Source organism: Perna viridis, chromosome 11, assembly GCF_037379345.1.
Source record: "Perna viridis isolate PV_CMFRI_1.1 ecotype Kerala chromosome 11, ASM3737934v1, whole genome shotgun sequence".
Classification (NCBI taxonomy): domain Eukaryota; kingdom Metazoa; phylum Mollusca; class Bivalvia; order Mytilida; family Mytilidae; genus Perna; species Perna viridis.
The window spans coordinates 36,624,546-36,644,618 of NC_142455.1; positions in this window are offsets into that span (position 1 = coordinate 36,624,546).

Here is a 20,073-nt window from a genome sequence, read left to right on the forward strand (position 1 = left end):
ACCATTTTGTTCCGGGAGACGACAAAGATTCATCATTTTTTTTGCAATATAGCAAATGTATTTGAGTAATTTTTCAGGAGTCACGGGAGAAAATAAATTCTAAAATGAAAAAATTCTCAGGAAGAAATACAAAACGAACGTAAATTATTTAAAGAACTTTCGTTGAGATAGTCTTGCGTTTTTCGTGTTTAAATAAAAAAAAAATAAGTATGATATTATATTCTCTATCTTGTTAATACTACATCGTGCGTCATAATGGTACATAATCCAAAACAAAATTTAAGTTTCGTCGTTGAAAGTCCCGTCTGTAGCGGTTAGTAAGAGGGGAAACGAACGACTGCCGCTGTAGACCTGCATTCAGCTGACCCCGGTCATGGAGAAAACATGGGAAAATTTTCCCGCCAAATGTGCCCCTATATAATGAATGATATTTTAGACCGAATTGAACAGATTGCAAAGATAAAACACATGTAGCGTCGCCTTTTGCATGTTTCTTAGGTAAAATGCTACTTATTTCTTTAATTTGTCTACATGTTACCGTTAGTATTGAAGTATTGAATTCTCTGCTGTTTTCCGATTTTGAAAGTTAAAGACTGTGAGACTTAGACTGATTTCTCGCTTTTGTAAATATTTTTTTTCTTTCGCCGTTTTAACAGTATGTAAAACTATCATATAAAGTGATCACTTCAAATATTTGAAATGTTACCATTATCACCATTTTAAAACGGGCACGCGTCACAAATGCCATTAAAACACAAACAATTGGAAAAAAAATGAAAAAATAAATTATCTGCGTTAACTTTTTTTAAATCATACGAAGTAGAACCTTTTGAGGTTAGTACTTTTTTTATTTTATTTCTATGCTATATCGTATCTACCCGTTGCTGGTACGGATAATCCGCTAGGTACACTGCGGAAACAAATTACTACAGCATCTATTTTAAACCTCCACCACATCATCCAGTATAAATTTAAAATTATAACCTTTATTTATTTATTTCAAACACTAAATAATTTCAAGTAGAAATGAGAACAACAAAAGTCAACGAAAATCGAAGTATTGGAAATATTTATGAACTTTCGTTATGTGGAATGAATAGATCCTGATTATTACATATCTTGATCAATTTTAAAATCTTTATACTCTGTAAAAATGGATATTTGTGGAAAATATTATTTTGGTATCGGAAACAAGTTGGTGCAGTCATTTAATCAAGAACAGTAACCCTGGTAGCTGTTTTCAAGCACGTACGAGAACGTAGGGAAACGTAATCCGGCACATCGATAAAGCGACCAAATTCTGCACATTAAAACGTTATGTGAGAGAAGCTTGGTTTATAGTGTAAGTAAAGTACTACACTCTTTGAGACGTTTATGTTTCCCGCTCGCACGATACCCAAATGCACGCTAATTGCTCACCAAACGCGCGATATACGAACGCTTCTATCGTGTCGTTAAACGAACGCTCTTATCGTGTGTTTAAACGAACGCTCCTATCGTGTGTTTAAACGAACGATCCTATCGTGCGTTTAAATGCACGATAAACGAACGCTTTTAGCGTGCGTTTAAACGCACGATAGACGAACGACGAAAATAATTATATTGACATATAATGAAGACAGAAAAAATAGAAAATAAAATTAATGAAAGTATATAAATTGATAATAGCAAAAACTATAAAAATAACAGTTAAATGAAGGAAATAATCAAAGTACAAAAATAAATGAATGCTTTTATCGTGCGTTTAAACGAACGCTCTTATCGTTTGACACCCCACCTCTTTTGAAAATAAGGACTAAAATATATATGCTTTAGTTTGTCAACAAATAATGTTATGTCTAAAATTACCCTCAGTGAACAGAGTTCAATGTGATGCAATCATTTTATGTTGGGCTATGGGAAGCTCTTTATTCAGTCCTGGAAGAGTAATCAAGGGAACCAAGGTTATAGCGTTAATCAAAAGAATGTAATACAGGGACAAAAACCAAACATTGAAAACAGACATACACAAGAAAGAATATAAAGTAACTAAATTCATACATACAAAGTAACAAAAGCAAATGAGCAACTTTTCCACTAAAAACTGGGAGCATGGACCAGGTGCACCGGTAGGGTTAGCGTCCTCTGCCTTTCTACAAACAACCGCCGTGTTTCTAATAAGAAGTCAAGTTCTGGGTAGACGAAAGAGAATAGGAAAACTATGACACGTTGAACAAATCAGTTTACACTTCGTGCACGCCGGCAACACCAAATTCAGGCTTCATTTCACAGCAAGATAACATGATGTATTTTTTTCAGTACCGCACACATTTTGTTTCCAAAAGATGATGATTTCCCATATAGTTACAATTTTTACCTTAATTAACTATACAAGAGCTATAAACTAACAGCTTAAGATTAATATAAGTGTACTTCTTGCATATTCTTGGGTCTACCCTATGGATGTGGTCTCCTATGTCCATTAAGCTTACCAATCAATTGCAGCATGACCCAGCATATTTCATTCAAGTAAAATATTGACGTTGTCTTCAGACTATATCCACTTACCTATACTTTGAATGTTTTAGACAAATAAAAAATATTCCATTAAAATGAATATTTCTTCTAATTTTGTTTTGTTGTACACTTAGTTTATCGATTTAAATTTCATCTGACGTGTTAAAACCAAATTCATTGGATATTACTTAATGGATTATTTACTACCGCTTTGATTACCCTTTCGAGACATTAACATGAAGATCATGGTCCAATGCAAATATACCCGCAAACAAGAAAATGATACACTGCTTTAGATTCTGATAAATAGTTTAAATCGAAGAAAATCATAGAAAGGAGAATTTACAAAATTATTGTTTATTTCAATTTCCAAAGGCACATAAAACATAATTTCTTTATGCCTTTACATCATCACAATCCTTTACAAATGAACAAAAAATGCTTTAAAATCTAATCGACATGATATTGAATTAGACAGTTGTCTGAATTAATAATCTGGTAATTTTTCTTGAGATTTTATTTTTCGGTAAAAAAAATATGCAAATCGCAACCTGTCAAATTCAGTAATGAAAAACTCATTTTTTTCTAAATGAATCATATTACTATTATTGCCTTGTCGTTTTGTGGACAATTTCAGACATTGTTGTGGTTATTTCAGTAACTGGAGCAATTTGAAATTGATAATAATTTTTTCAAACAAGTAAGTATACTTCTACAGTGTTTAAATGATAATTTCGAAATGCTGTTGTTGGGTCTCTGGGTTTCGAATTTTACGATACTTCAAATGATATGATGAAATATATAATGAACTCCACTTTGAAACAAAAATACCAGTTTTATATATTGTAAATTTCAATGTACTGTACGTGCGTTTAAGGGGTAACCTCTCATCAGCATTAAAGCAAATATGTAGGAAGATCATAATCAAAATATCAGTTGTAAACAAGAAGTACTCTAAACAAACAAAACAAAAAAAAAAAAAAAAAAAAAACAAAAAAAAAAACAAAAAAAAAAACAGAAAAATAAAATAAGAATAAAAAAATATCGAAACAGGAATCCAAATTTATCACCGAGAGGTTCTACCATATGCAATGTAATGAATGGAGCCTCAGTGTTTTACGTTTTTTTGAAATTTGGAATACTGCAAGCTTTCATAAATAGATACACAAAATATGACCAAATTCTGACTACTGGGTTGGTGAATACCCTCGGGAACCTCAGGTCCACCAGGACAATACAAACATATTTTTATAAGTTTTGAAAGAGTAATCAAGGGAATCAAGATTCGATCGGAAATATATGTTGACGACCGATATGAAAACATATATTTTTGATAATATAAAGCATATTCAATATTATTTTTACTTTTCTAGTCTACAGGAAACATTGAAGGACTATCATGATTTTTTAAAATTTTATATTTAATTAAGAAGCAAATGACAGTGATCCTAAATATACGAAAAAACATATAGCAAACAAATATAGCAATACAGATAATTATCTTGACGTAGGTATTTTTCTATTTGCAATACAGATAATTATATTGACGTAGATATATTTCTATTTGCAATGCACATAATTATCTTGACATAGGTATTTTCCCATTTATTTGTCGTTTTCTGTTTAAACGGACATCTTAAAATTTTATTTCGGAATTTCCTGTCCTGAGAATTAATTTGGAAATCGTACCTGCGTCCCAGCATATAGTTTTCCAACATCTAGACAATTTAAAACACATCTGCTGTTTTGCAAATTAGAATGCGACTCATGCATTGAATCCTCTGTTTTCTTGTAATAATAAGACAGAAGCCTATCCGCTGTGTCCACGAAAAAGCCAATATAGACACTTGAATCAGGAATAAAGATTTAACATCAAAAAAATATTTTATATTTTCTGTAATTTTTGAGATACCCTAAAAACTTAAGATATTTTTGCATGTATAGAGGAAAAGATTTGTTATTACGAGATAATCTCCAACTCGCGCAATCGCACGTGATATTTTATGAGCAACTCGACGAATTTTTTCTAGAAAAAGGGAGGATGCTAATTGTCCGATCACTTAATTCATGCTTCTCGATTATGATGGAGTCCAGTTTGCTGAGTTTATTTGGTTGTTCGTGGTTGTAGCTGTCTATTTGTTTTGTCCAGTTCTTGTCTCTGAATAATGTTATTGTGTATTACTGTTCGATTCCTGAGTCCTTTTCTTTCCATTTATTGCATGCTTCCTGCGTCAAAATAATCGTAAATGCTTGCAAATGTGTATTTCCAATGAATGTTTAAACATTTACATTTCTAAGTACAGCTGAAGCGATAATATTGGGCTTAAACATTGGAACACACGTGATGTTTATATCACAATAGAAATACTTTCATATTTGTAGTTTAATTGGATATACTATAAAATTAGCATATACCGAAACGATGTCATTTTGGATGAGGTTGAATCTTTAAGGTATAAATTATACCTACTATTTACTTTAATCCGGCATTGGAATAAAATTGGAAATGTGATTAGATTCCTTTTTTACGGATAAGAGAGTTGTTGTGAAAGACAAACATACCACTTAAATTAATATTGCAAATTTTGCTATGCTTACCACATGTTTCAACTATTCATCAGCAACATATAGAACCGAATATTACGGGAGTGAACAAAATTGCAGCAATATTCTATCTCCATGATTAGTACAAAGACATTTTAGAAGCAATTGAAAGGGGCAGGTGTAAATGAAGAAAAGAAGAGCGTGATTGGTTTCTTTCCCGGAAAATTCCTCAAACGACGACATAATTTTCAGCCAAGCGCATAGTTTGAATGTGATTGACTGGTGACTAGAAGATTAATGTGTCCGAAAAATTGACATGCCTACAATTTAACTGTTGTATCTCTGAGCTGATATGATTTTGTGTCTTGGCAATTAAGGTCTTTTCGAAAGATCAAATGTTTAGGTCATAGGATGTTAAACTGAGACCAACCAATCAATCCATTTACCAACTGCAAGAGATTGTGGGTTCGATTCCTGGTCGAGGCGCACTTTAGACTTGTAAGTCTCAATTAGTTTTGCGGTCTTCGGAGAAAATTTTTAAAATACCAAATACTGTAAAATGTCTCAGCGAATGAAGGTCAAACTAAGGTAAATAAAGAAATTAGCCAAAAAAAAATTAAGCAAAATTTAGAAATTTTTTTCAAAATGTAGCTAACAATTTAGCAAAATTTTGCAAATATTAGAAAAATTTATCGAAATTTAGCAAATTATAGCAACAAATTAGCAATATTTCGCCAAATTTAGCAAAATATAGCAAATTTAGGTAAAAGTTAGCACTATTTAGAAAAAATCAAGCAAAAAATAGCCCAAAAAAAAACAAAAAAACAAAAAAACAAAAAAAAAAAAAAAACAAGATTTAACAAATTATAACAAAATTTTGCAAAAAATTATCAAAATTAGCAAAATTTATCATTTTTTAAGCAAATATTTAGGAAAATTTAGCATTTTTTTAGCAAACATTTAGAAAAATTTAGCAACTTTAAGAACAAATTTAGCAAAATATAGCAAATTTCACAAAAATCTTGCAAAACATTTGGCCAAAATTTAGGAAATAATTTAAGAAATAATTTTAGCAAAATTTGTAATTTTAAGCAAAATTTAGCAAAATTTATCTACGGTTATGCCGTTCTCTCAAAGGAATATGACATTTGAGCTACAAACATTGCGTGGTAACAAACGTTTAGGTTGTTGGTCAGTCAATTCCACTTGCATGGTCACACCGATTAATTTTGAAGTTATTACGCGTTATGCATTTATAAGCGATATGCACCATTGTTTTATATCAAATGCTTTGTACTTGGTCAAATAATCTTTGTGTTTAATATGGAGTTTTCATTTGGACGGTGTTATAGTTACAGAGCCCAGTGCACGAACGTACCACATAACAGATATCCTGTATGAGAGAGTAATCAAGGGAACCAAGGTTCTAGCGGTAATCCAAGGACAAAGACCAGACATGGAAAAGAGACATACACAAATAAGAACACAAAGTAACTACAATCATACATACAAAGTAACAAAACAAATGAACAACTCGGACTCCACTAAAAACTGGGAGCATGGACCAGGTGCACTGGTAGGGTAAGCGTCCTCTGCTTTTTTAGAAGCACCCGCCAAGTTACTCATAAAAAATCAATTCCGGGGTAGACAAATGAGGAAAGGAAAACTATGACCCGTTGAACAAATCAGTTTTTATGGTGCAGATGGATACACCATACACCATTGCGATCCACGAGTTCAAGTCTGAATATAAGTAGTTGATATTGACCCATAAATCTGGAAAAGCAAACAGAGCTATATAATACAGAGAGCATTCATCTATCAGTACGTTAGCAAATATTAAACACCGTACACTGCCTATTGCACATTACAAAGTGTTAACTGGTCATTTTCAATGAGAAACTTGCACATACAGAAGACTACCGTTACACAAGTATGATCTTGAATAATCCTCAAACCAAGAGGGATGTAGTCTATTTCTGCTCCAGGATTGTAAGTATATGTATAATCATTATGATGAAATTTGGCACTTTTATTAAAGAAAATAAGATAATACTTCATTGCAGAAGCAGATTAATGCTATAGCAGTTATACAATAAATCATTTATAAACAGTATGACATTTTAAGACAAATCATAGCAGAGTTCAATCACAATATTATGTTATTTATCTGATGTAATAAAATCTCTAAATTTCCAAGCATCTTTAAAAAAAATAACAATATTATTAACAATTGACTTTCGTGTACATTTCAACAATGACATGAGTTATCCACATTTGGCTATGAACAATAGTACCTTGGTAGATATTTCAGTCTAAGTTGTCTATAAGCTGGACAAATCATAACAAAATGGTATTCATTATCTACACATAACATATTACAACATTTACAAAGTCGTTCATCACGGGGCAAGTTAATAAAAACGACCCTTCTCAACGTTCAGTTTTTAAACACCGAATCTAAGACATGATATGAGTTTTACATTAAAATTGTTCAAGAAATATAATTTTAGCTCAAAGTCTGTTTTTTCCACTCTTTACTCTTGCATAATACTAACTTCTCACAGTTTTCTACAGACGAATAGTAAGAGATATATAAGAAATCCATTCAAGTTTATATAACCGTTCATTTTGTCGTTTGTCATACGCAAGTCTTCAGCAATGTCATTGATAAAGAATATAAAAAGTAAACGGCGATGGTGGTTCTCCTTGCTTTACACAACTGCTATTTGAAAAGGCTTCTGATAGACGTTCGTCAAATTTAACTCAAGTTTTCAGTTTCATACACAGATTGTACAACCGTTACAAATTTAGTACTTATTCCACTTTTTAACAGTTTATACCATAAAATCCCTCTGTCTACTCGATCGAACGACTTAATAAAGTCTACGAAAGCTGTGTAGTTTTTCATCTCTATCAAGAGTGGATGATATAATTCCATGTAGAATAAATATCGCGTCTACGGTTGACTTCTTTGCTCGAAAACCAAATTGATTCATAAGAAGAATTTCACTATCTTCTGCCCAATCTAGAAGACGACAGTTTAAGATTGGTGTATAGATCTTCGAGAATCATGCACTTACTAAAGTACTTGGTCTGTAGTTACATGTATTCGGATTTGTTAGATCGCCTTTTTTCGGTACCGGTACTACTATTCCTTCTGTCCAATTTTCTGGATAAATCGAATAGTTTATTAAATAAAACTGCTAATATTAAGCTACAGTCCCTGTATGGGATAAACTTACCACTTGCCCCATACCCCATTGCCCCATTGCCCATTCCCCCATACCCCATTTGCCATTGCCCCATGCCCCATTCCCCATAGCCCCATACCACATTGCACCATTACCTTATTCCCTATAGCCCCCTTTCCCATTGCTCCATCCCCTATTGCATCGACTTATTTCCCGTTGTCAAACGCCTTTTCCTATTCCAAAAAGAAACGTAAAGTGAATGTTTTATCAAACACATATTATGAATAAGGATGCAACATGTTTTGTACAAGCAACATTGATTTTAGAATCTTGCCGGCGAGTTCGAGAATTACCGAAATTATGCGATATTTGCATTATTTTACATGTTTTATCGACACTCCGAGCTGCATGAGTAATAATCATGCACATTATTCTTAAACATATTGATATATGTATAAATTGTGAATGAATTTGATTTCTAAAATTATTCTTTAAAATATTAAAATTGTCCAGATAAGGTTTTTGTTGATTGTTATTACATATATATATTTCAAACCAAATTCTTGAACATGAGATATTTTTCCAAATTAAATGAGTGCCAACACTTAAAATTACCTTAATGGTCTTAACTAATTGTTAAAAATGTTAAAAATTGTTAAAATAGATTGCATATGGGCTGTGATACATTTATTTCAATTAAATTTCTCAAAAATGACATATTTCAGCAAATTGTAAGGCTGTGAATAATTTTAACTACAATAATGGTCCAAAATTATTGTTAAAAATATAAAAACGGGCAATATTTGTATCAGGTTGGTGGTTGCGACACTCATATTTCATTCAAAACTCTTCAAAAAGACATATTTTTGAACAGTGTATGTGTGGGAACAATGTAAATATACCTATTAGTCTAAAATTAATGTAAAAATGTTAAAATTGTCTATATCATTATTTTGTTGATGGATGTAAAACATATTTTTCAGACCAAATTCTTGAAATGAGATATTTTTGCAAATTGAATAAATGCGAACAATTAAAATATCCTTACTGGTCTTATATCATTGTTTAAAATGTTAAAATTGTCAAAACAGGCATCATATGTTTTGCTGTGATATGTTGATTTCAATTCAATTACTTAAATATGACACATTTCTGCATATTGTTAGGATGCGAACAGTTTTAATTTCAATAATGGTCTAAAATTCTTGTATAAAATATTAAAAAAACGGCAATATTGTTATCCTTTTCGAGTTTGCGACGAACGACATATTTTGCCAATTGAAAGCTAAGGGAATAGACATTTTATTTTTTTTAAAATGGTTTTGTTATTATTGCTTAATGTGTTTAATTTGTCTATAATAAAATCATACGAGAGTCTCCGACACAAAATTATTTCAGTATAAATTTTGAAAAAAATAATTTACGTTTAGAAATCGTATGAGCGCGAACATTTTCAATCAATAACAAATGTACTTCCGGTTAATATTTAAAAAAAATGTCATTGAATAATGAACTGCGACACCTGTAATAATTAAAATTGACTCTAAAACAATCTTGTTCAAAAAATATTTTAATTGTTGTCATAGAATTATGATATGTACGTTGCTTTCGAAGAAAGGCAGAACAATTTGTTTGATTGACCAATCAAAATTTTTCCTCGCCCCATTCCCCTATTCATTTACTCCATTCCAAATGTCACATTACCCATTGCCCCATTCCCCATTGCCCCATTTCCCATGCCCCATTGCCCCATCCCCCATATCCAATTGCCCCATACCCCATAAAATGGGAAGTTTGTCCCATACAGGTACTGTAAACAACTTAATTTCGTAAGAAACATTTCTACATGACAAATTTGTACATGACAAATATGTTGTCGTACCAGCAGACAAAGCCCAAAACAACATTGTTTTTGTCTGCAAAACGTTTTATATCCAATGTTTATTATCAGAGGTAGACGTAGAAAATAAAAAAACAGTGATAAGACCTACACTGCTACCACTCTCTCCAAAGAAGAGATTGTGGAAAATCATAAATCTGTGCTATCCGCTTTTGGTCTCTCTACCAAGGACGATGATTGTGATTAACCGTCTACGTACTGGATTCCTAAACTCCACCCGAATCTATACAAACAACGTTTCATTGCTGGATCTGCGCCAAATGTACCACCAAACCTCTTTCAAAACTTTTAACTTCTATACTCACAACTGTCAAAGAGGGCCTGCAGTCCTACCACAACACTTGTTACTCCCTTAGTGGTATTAATACAATGTGGATCCTGAAAAATTCGAAAGATCTTTTGGAGATAATCAGTTCAAGACTATTATCTGAATATAATAGCATTAAACCTATGATTTTTCAACACTGTATACTTCTATTCCCTATACTCAGTTAAAATCCCGACTTAAAAACTTTATACATCGTTGTTTTTCAAAAAATACAGATGGTACACCTAGATACAAATATATAGTTCTTGGTAGAGATTCCTTATACTTTGTAAGAAATAATTTCAAATTATCCTCAAGATATACAGAGGAAGATGTTTACAAAATGCTGAAATTTTTTATCGACAACATATTTGTCCAGTGTGGCGGACGTGTTTTTCAACAAACGGTCGGCATTCCAATGGGAACAAATTGTGCTCCTTTACTTGCTGACCTATTCTTTCATTCTGATGAGGCTGACTTTATAGCTGATCTGGTCCGAAAGAAAGAATTTCGTTTGGCTAGATCCTTCAATCTCAGTTTCCGCTATATAGATGGCGTATTATCTTTAAACAATCCTAATTTCGGGGATTTGATGCATAGCATCTACCCGAAAGAACTTGAGATAAAGGATACTAAAGACACATATCACAACTCATACGTTATGCCAGAGCTTGCCGAAACTACGCAGACTTTTTGTATCGCGCTAGAACTCTAACAAATAGGCTTCTGGAACAGGGTTATGTTGCTACAAGATTGAAGTCATCAGTACAGAAGTTTTATGGTCGTCATCATGAACTCATGTATTGTTATGGTGTATCCATCTGCACCATGAAAACTGATTTATTCAACGGGTCATAGTTTCCTTTCCTCGTTTGTCTGCGCCGGACTTTTATAAAAAGTTGACTTTTTATGATCAACTGGGCGGGTGTTTCTAGAAAAGCAGAGGACGCTTACCCTACCGGTGTACCTGGTCCATGCTCCCAGTTTTCATTGGAGTCCGAGTTGCTCATTTGCTTTTGGTACTTTGTATGTATGATTTTAGTTACTTTGTGTTCTTTGTTGTGTATGTCTGTTTTCCGTGTCTGGTCTTTGTCCCTGGATTGCATTCTTTTGATTACCGCTATAACCTTGGTTCCCCTGATTACTCTTTCACCATTTAATCCATCCATACCTGTGCTTTTTTCTCTCTTCAGTGTTTGAATAGCATTTTTTACCTCTTCGTCAGTGAATTCCCAATCTAATTTCTCGATATGAAAGCCATTTAAATCAATAGAGTCTATCAAAGTTTTAACCTCATCTTACAAATCTGTAAGTTCTGTACCAAGAACGTTCTTAAAATGTTCAAATAAACCATCGCTTTCTGCTGCAAATCCTGCTATATTTCGGTCTTATTTTCCTCCAAATGTCTCTCGGATGGGTTTTAGCAAGATTGCTTAGTTCATCACCTTGTGTCCGTATCGCACCTTTGCTCGACGTTTGATCGTACTACATATTTATTTCTAGAGTTTATATACAACCCTCTATTTTGATCGCTAGCGTATTGTTGATAGCGGTTTCGTGCCTTATGAAATTGTCCCCGTGTTCGTTTACATTCGTCGTTGAACCATTCATTTATTTGATAGCTTTTATGCGGTTTTTACATTTTATAAATGTCATACCGACAACATCTATACACTACTAATATATCTATCAAGGTTATCATTTAACAATGCATCATTTAATAAATCAACTCTACTGTTAAAGTCTCCGCATAGGAATATACTACTTTGTCTCTATATTCAAAAGTAATTTCTTCAATCAACTCAAAAAAGTCACAGTCATTAATATTATAATGTTGTAATTTTTTATGTGGAATATACACAAAACATATAAAGATATCAGTGACACAATGAAAGAAATCTTTTTTTAAATTTTATTAACAAAATACTCTTTTCAATCGCCTTCAAAACTTTAATATCATTTAAAATATCTGGTTTACAAAATAAACAAATTCCACCCTCATTTCTTGTACCAATGAAGATACGATATCAAAGCTTTCTATAAGTACTTTATTAAGGATTTTGAACCATGATTCACATAAAAATAATAAATCATAATCTTTAATCAAGTTTAGGAAATCTTTATCATCAGCACATGATTCTAATCCATGAACGTTCCAATTCAAACATTTGATATCTTTCGATTGTCCCCGCTCTTGTCCTATGTAGACACGTATTCTTTCCCAGCCACGAAAGCCATTTGCCTTTTGAATAGGAGAGCATTTACGAACTTCTTGTCTTTACTACTATTGGTCGAATTTATTCACCCTCTTTATCTATTTTGTTTGCATGTTTAATTTCAACGTTATCTTTTATATCTTTCATTTTAAGTTTTTCTTCCATAAATTCATGGATTTCTAATACACAATCAATCTTTACCCTCCACCTCAGGGATACTATAGAAAACCAATTGTGTTTTGTCATTGGTCATTGAAGCATTTTCGGCTTGTGTATTTAATTTTGAGTGAACATCTTTAATGTGTTCTTCAAGTTCGTTCAATTTTGATTCGCTTTTAATTCATTCATTTTTTTGATTCATGATGCTATTTAAGATCACTGATCCCTTTTCTATGTTCGTCATAACTATTACTTATGTAGCTTTCCCAACTTCGGTTATTCTATCTGTAAGGGCCTTGGTGTCACTTTCAACTTTATTCACTTTGTAGTTAATAGAATTTAACTATTTGGTCAAGTTTGTTCAATCAGCTCTCAATATTGTCCATTTTATTAAACAGGTCATCCACCAAGGGTGGTTTAGGGTTTTAATTAGAAGGAGATGCACGTTGAATTAGTGGTTGACACGCTGGGCCTGGGGTTGAACAGTATTGAGGCTGGATTTGCAACATTGCTGGTGCATGTGGTGGCGGATTAATAGTATTCATAGAGTTCATAATAAATAAGAAACCTCGGCCTATGATCGTGTATGGGGCATTATAGAAGTGTTAAAGTTTAATTTGTTTACATCAATCATAATGGGAGCACTCGGTTTGTTTACATCACTGTCAGTGTCACTGGTTTTTGTTTCATTACTCTTTTTTTTTTTTATAGATTTCCTGGATTGTCTCTTCTGTTTAGAAAGTTTAGATAATTCAATTTCACACGAGGTGTTTTCACTACTCACATTCTTTCGTTTTGCCATCACAGTAGCTCATTTTATTGTTCACTTTCACTGATGTTTAAAAACACCTCCGTCTGCCATGCCGCTTATATCCTTATTTGAAAAAAAAAAAACTTTGAAACATTTGGTCTTAGTCCATGGGCTGGGAGGGTCCACCGTGTACCCACACTCATCAATTTCATGGTGATTTTAGGTACTTTTATACCTCTCATTACCAAATCAATTTGTCGGCCAGGAATATTCTTGGATTTTTTTTTCAGTATAAGCCTATATTTGTACCGCACTGGTTAAAAAAAGCCAAGATTTTTGTGATTCTATTGTTCGAGCGTCTAAGCCTTCCTTGGATAGCATGTGTGAACGCACTAAACAAATTCAGACATTATCGGGTAGCCCAATGTCTCACCTTGGTACCAAGAAAGTTGCGGTAACACTTAGGGTTATGGGGTGAAATGGAAAAAAAATGTACCTCTTCCCCCGAAAAAATCGCTTAAATTGACATATTTTTCAATGCCAAACCCCTAGAATATTAATGTTTCAGTAAACAATTGCTTATTTGGTATTTTCTGTTTGGTATTATCTCAATTTATACTTCTGGGGTTCTTTTGATGATTTTTGGCGATTTTCGTAGTCAGAATTTATCAAAAGACACATAAATTCTACTCTACAAGTTGTTACTCGATTAAAACGTCTTAAATGTGGTATTAATCGACAGATAATTTAATTTCCTACAGAAATAAACCACAAAAGACTACATTTCAAGAAAGGATTTAAAAAAAAGTTGAAAATTTTACCCCTACCCCTAGAAGACTTGTCTCAGTATCGAACAGAGTACTCATTCACAGCATACTGACATTGTAGAACTCATATTCTAGGCATTCATAATGAGGATAATGATGTTCCCAACATATATGTTCAAATCAGGCGCTGCGTTTAGATTTCCTTTTATGGTCACAATTACTATGAACTCCGAAAAAGGGGAATTTTCAGATTTTCAGAATTTCTCAGAAGTTGAGACTGTTTAATGTATGTACATACTTGTCTGAGTTGAGACTGTTTGATGTACGTACATACTTGTGTAAGTTCAGACTGTTTGATGTACGTACATACTTGTGTAAGTTGAGACTGTTTGATGTATGTACATACTTGTGTAAGTTGAGACTGTTTGATGTATGTACATACTTGTCTGAGTCGAGACTGTTTGATGTACGTACATACTTGTCTGAGATGATACTGTTTGATGTACGTACATAATTGTGTAAGTTGAGACTGTTTGATGTACGTACATACTTGTGTAAGTTGAGACTGTTTGATGTACGTACATACTTGTGTAAGTTGAAACTGTTTGATGTACGTACATACTTGTGTAAGTTGAGACTGTTTGATGTACGTACATACTTGTCTGAGATGAGACTGTTTGATGTACGTACATAATTGTGTAAGTTGAGACTGTTTGATGTACGTACATACTTGTGTAAGTTGAGACTGTTTGATGTACGTACATACTTGTGTAAGTTGAGACTGTTTGATGTACGTACATACTTGTGTAAGTTGAGACTGTTTGATGTACGTACATACTTGTCTGAGATGAGACTGTTTGATGTACGTACATAATTGTGTAAGTTGAGACTGTTTGATGTACGTACATACTTGTGTAAGTTGAGACTGTTTGATGTAAGTACATATTTGTTTGAGATGAGACTGTTTGATATATGTACATACTTGTCTAAGTATGTTTGTAAAAGGCTTTCTTACATAATTTGCAATAACGGAATAAATTCTGTTGACCTAAAAGGGATTTACAAATGGAAATCAAGGAAAACGACCCTACAGCGAAAAATATATCCACAACTAAAGTATGAAATAACCAAAAATAAAAAATACTTAGAAACAGAAATAAATGAACAATCTGGACCCCACTAATACATAGGAGCATGTTTCAGGTGAACTAGTAGAGTATGTGTCACATCCAGGGTTAGAGAAAACAAAACTACAACATCATGAAATACAAAAAAACATAAGTCTCAGTAAAGGTTTGATATAGATAAATAACAACAATTTGCTTTTATTTCTTTACGTGTATTGGTTAGTGTAACACACAATTACAACTGTTAAACTTGCAAGCAAACTAATATCTTATTTCATCCTACCAGCAAGAGAAATAAAAGAGTAGGTAGGAAGCCAATACTGTTCAATTGTCAATAACTCCCAAAAGGTCCTTATTCCAAACACAATTTGGTCCTTAGTCTGTGGATTGACAGTTCCCTCCCACGAACATTTCACGGAGGCCCAAACATTTACATTTATGTCTGGCGTTGAAGGAGGGCGCTCTATTACATTGTCAACCAATAAGAAACAAGTTTCAGCAGCTTTTGCACAAAAAAAAAAAAAAAATCTTAAGTATAAAATTAATCTTTAGACATCGAGTCACAATACTTTTATCAACGATGACGTCATAACTTTAAAACATTGAAAATGATTGCAGTCAAGTAAACCAGGGTTTGATGGTAACATCTATTCAATCTTGTCGTATCAGGCAATAAAAATTAATGAATATGTGAATTACCCTAACTGAAAACTAGGTTGTCATTAGAATACACTTTATGCATGTAGGGAAATACATGTACATAAAATTTCTTTTTCCACTTTGATTAAAATCTCAATCATTATCAAAACAGGCACACTCAACAGTAGCTTTTTTTTTCGGCTAGCGCATAGTGTTCAGTATTTTTATTTAGTGCAGTTTTCTGGCTTGTTCAAAGAAAAGTTAATGTGTACTGATGATATCTACTTTGTTCCACTACAATCATTGATCCGACAATAGACACGGAATGAGATTATATTAGCCACAGTGTTTTAAAGTTAATTACAAAAAAAAAATGATGTGTCATTAAATTATATTTGAATGGTTGTTTAGAAATGTATTCTTATATATGTATATAGACACACATTAGAGGTAATTGAAGGAGGAACCAGTGTTTAGAGCAGGAGGCGCTCATTAGAGGTAATTGAAGGAGAAACCTGTGTTTGGAGCAGGAGGTGCACATTAGAGGTAATTGAAGGAGAAACCTGTGTTTGGAGCAGGAGGTGCACATTAGAGGTAATTGAAGGAAAAACCTGTGTTTGAAGCAGGAGGTGCACATTAGAGGTAATTGAAGGAGAAATCAGTGTTTGGAGCAGGAGGTGCACATTAGAGGTAATTGAAGGAGAAACCAGTGTTTGGAGCAGGAGGTGCACATTAGAGGTAATTGAAGGAGAAACCTGTGTTTAAAGCAGAAGGTGCACATCAGAGGTAATTGAAGGAGAAACCAGTGTTTGGAGCAAGGGGTACACATTTAATCAAAACACATCTTCAAAAATCACATATATAGCATTTAACAGGCATCAGCACATAATGTGACACTGACCTCAGAACGAATTCATGTCATAATAAACATACATGTATGAAATGAAGGATTTTATAATAAAGAAAATTGTAATAAGAAGAAAGGAAAAAAATCCACAAGCCATCCTGGCGCAAATTGTAAATAATACTTTGAGTAACTCCCAAAAAGGAAAATGTGCTTCACAAGCGGGATATAGTAACACTATACCGTGATTGAAGGAACCTAGATTCCATCTCTAATTATGGTCAATGACAAATGTTATCTCCCAATGACTGCAATTGAATTAAAACTGAGTACATGTACCTATAAAAGAACATCTCACAGACTCAGTGGTGGATCCAGGGTGCACGGTTTTTGTAGCCCCTTTTTAATGGAAAATTATTTTCATTTGAAAACTTGACAAGTAATGGCAAAAACTGCCTTATCATCCCACATTTTCTGACAAACCCTGGCTGGCACTGCTCCGTATGGACCATTATGGCAAGCCAAATTGGACAAAAATGAGTATTTTCTAATATTAAAAATGATTTTTTAATATTACAAATTCATTTTCCAATATTACAAATTAGATTTCTGATATCAATTGAAGTTCTAATATTAAAAAACGATTTTCAAATATTAGAAAATGGGTTTGTTGTATTCAGTTACGATTTTTTAATATTAGAAAATCATAATGATTTTCTAATATTACAAATTCATTTTATAATATTAAAAAGAGTAATCAAGGGACCCAAGGGGGTTATAGCGGTAATCAAAAGAGTGTAATCCGGGGACAAAAACCAGACATGGAAAACAGACACACACAACAAAGAACATAAAGTAACTAAAATCATACATACAAAGTAACAAAAGTAAATGAGCAACTCGGACCCCACTAAAACTGGGAGCATGGACCAGGCGCACCGGTAGGGTAAGCGTCCTCTGCTTTTCTAGAAACACCCGCCGAGTTGCTCATAAAAAGTCAAATCCGGGGTGGACAAATGAGGAAAGGTAAACCATGATCCGTTGAATAAATCAGTTTTCATGTTGCAGATGGAAACACCATAACGATCTACGAGTTCATGATGACGACCATAAAACTTCTGTAGTGATGACTTCAATCTTGTAGCAACATAACCCTGTTCCCTTAGAAATTCATTTTCTAATATTACAAATTTAATTTCGGATATCTCAAATCACTTTTTTAATATTAAAAAAAATATGATTGAATTTCTAATATTAAAAAAACGACTTTTTAATATTAAATATTGATTTACTAATATTAGAAAATAGATTTGTCGTATTCAATATTAGAAAATCATTTTGTAATATTAAAAAAAATGTGACTGATATTGCAATATTGCAAATTCATTTTCTAGTATTACAAATTCATTTTCTAATACTACAAATTCAATTTGTAATATTACAAAATGTGTGATGTTTTATAATATTACTTAATCAGAAATTTGTAATGTTAGAAAATGAATTTCTGATATTAAACAGTCTTTTCTAATACTACAAAATCTTTTTTAATATTACAAAAAGTTGTGAGGAAAGTAGATATTCGGCTAGTCCTCAGCACAGGACTGACTGGATACATGAATTGAGGCAAGATGAAAGCCCAGCTTTGGTCAATTAGTGGATTCATATAGTGTTTTTAAAAAGAGGGCAACAAGATTTCTCCCTGTCTGACACCCTGTTGCTCCCTGAAGTCTCTCAATAATTAAACCTCCCACTTGTGCTTCGAACTCACCTCTTGATTCCATTTATATACGACTAGCCAGTTGTCATCCACCACTCCAGCTCGAAAAAGTTTCAACATTAATGAATCATGCCATACTACACCAAAAGCCTTAGAAACATCAATTGATACAACATATAGTTTTTTCCCACGGTTTTCAGCATCAGCGGTAAGCACAGTCAGTAATAAAGCTGCTTTTGATGGTGAAACATGTTTAGTAAATCCCCTCTATAGATTATTCTGACGCTTCTCCATGCAATTCCGTGTCACAATTCCAGACTTAAGGACACGAGGTATGTTTTTATTCCATTAGTATTCTGTTAAATAGTTCTTGCATTACATCCACAATTTTTGCCACCAAATTTTAAGCGTTCGTTTATTAGGTTTTGTTCATCGGGTGAATTTACGTTTTTCACCTTAAAAATAGCATTTAACACCACTCTGTCAGGGTTGCATACATTGTAACAGAGTCACTAGACACTTTGTAGCTCTAATATGTTTTGAACATCAGATTGTACCTTTCGTCGATATTGTTGGCGAAAAAAAATGGATTTAATGAGGGATCTCGCAAAAAGAGGCCCAACCTTCACGTATTTCTTCTGACAATTCTAAATACATATTATTTATCATTAATGCCGAAAGTATTTTCGTCTTTCGGGATCTTTGTGAGTAGGCTAGACTTAAAATATTAAAGAACAAAGATGATCTGTTGTTTACTAACAAATATCCAATGAAAAAGGTATTGTTTTAACAAACCATACAAAGTTAGTGGCCACACATTAAATAGTGCAATCTACACTATTACAGCTTGTCAAAATAGCAGAGCAGAAGACACACCTGTAAACCTAGACCAATATGAGATGACAATCAAGCTGTCAACAATATATAGATCAAGAGGCGTCTTCTTGATTGAATGATTCAGATTAGGTAGATGAATCAATCGGTACTTTCGTGTAAATCAGCAAATGGATTAATTTATAAATAAAGTGATATATGAATAATTCTCAAACTTGTCTGGACTCAGCATACCCAATTGTGGAAAAACAAATAATAAAAAAAAATCCAAATTCAAATTTGGTCCGAAATGTAAGAAATTCACCCGCAATACCATTTTTGGGTCTATATAGTAACTGGGGTTTCATTATTTGTTTACAAATTCAGGTACCTTTTCTTTTGTAGGGGGTAATTTTCATTATTTTCTTTTTTAAAACAAAAAGTAACTAGTACCGCCTCTTAAGGCATGAGTAATGGAATTATAGTCATCTTTCAGTGGTCTTAGCTGCACACAGGTCAGTCGTCAGGATCAATTTCAAAACGTCAGTTAAGTACAGCTGATTGGGAAGAACTCTCTATCCCAGTTTCACTCATTCATG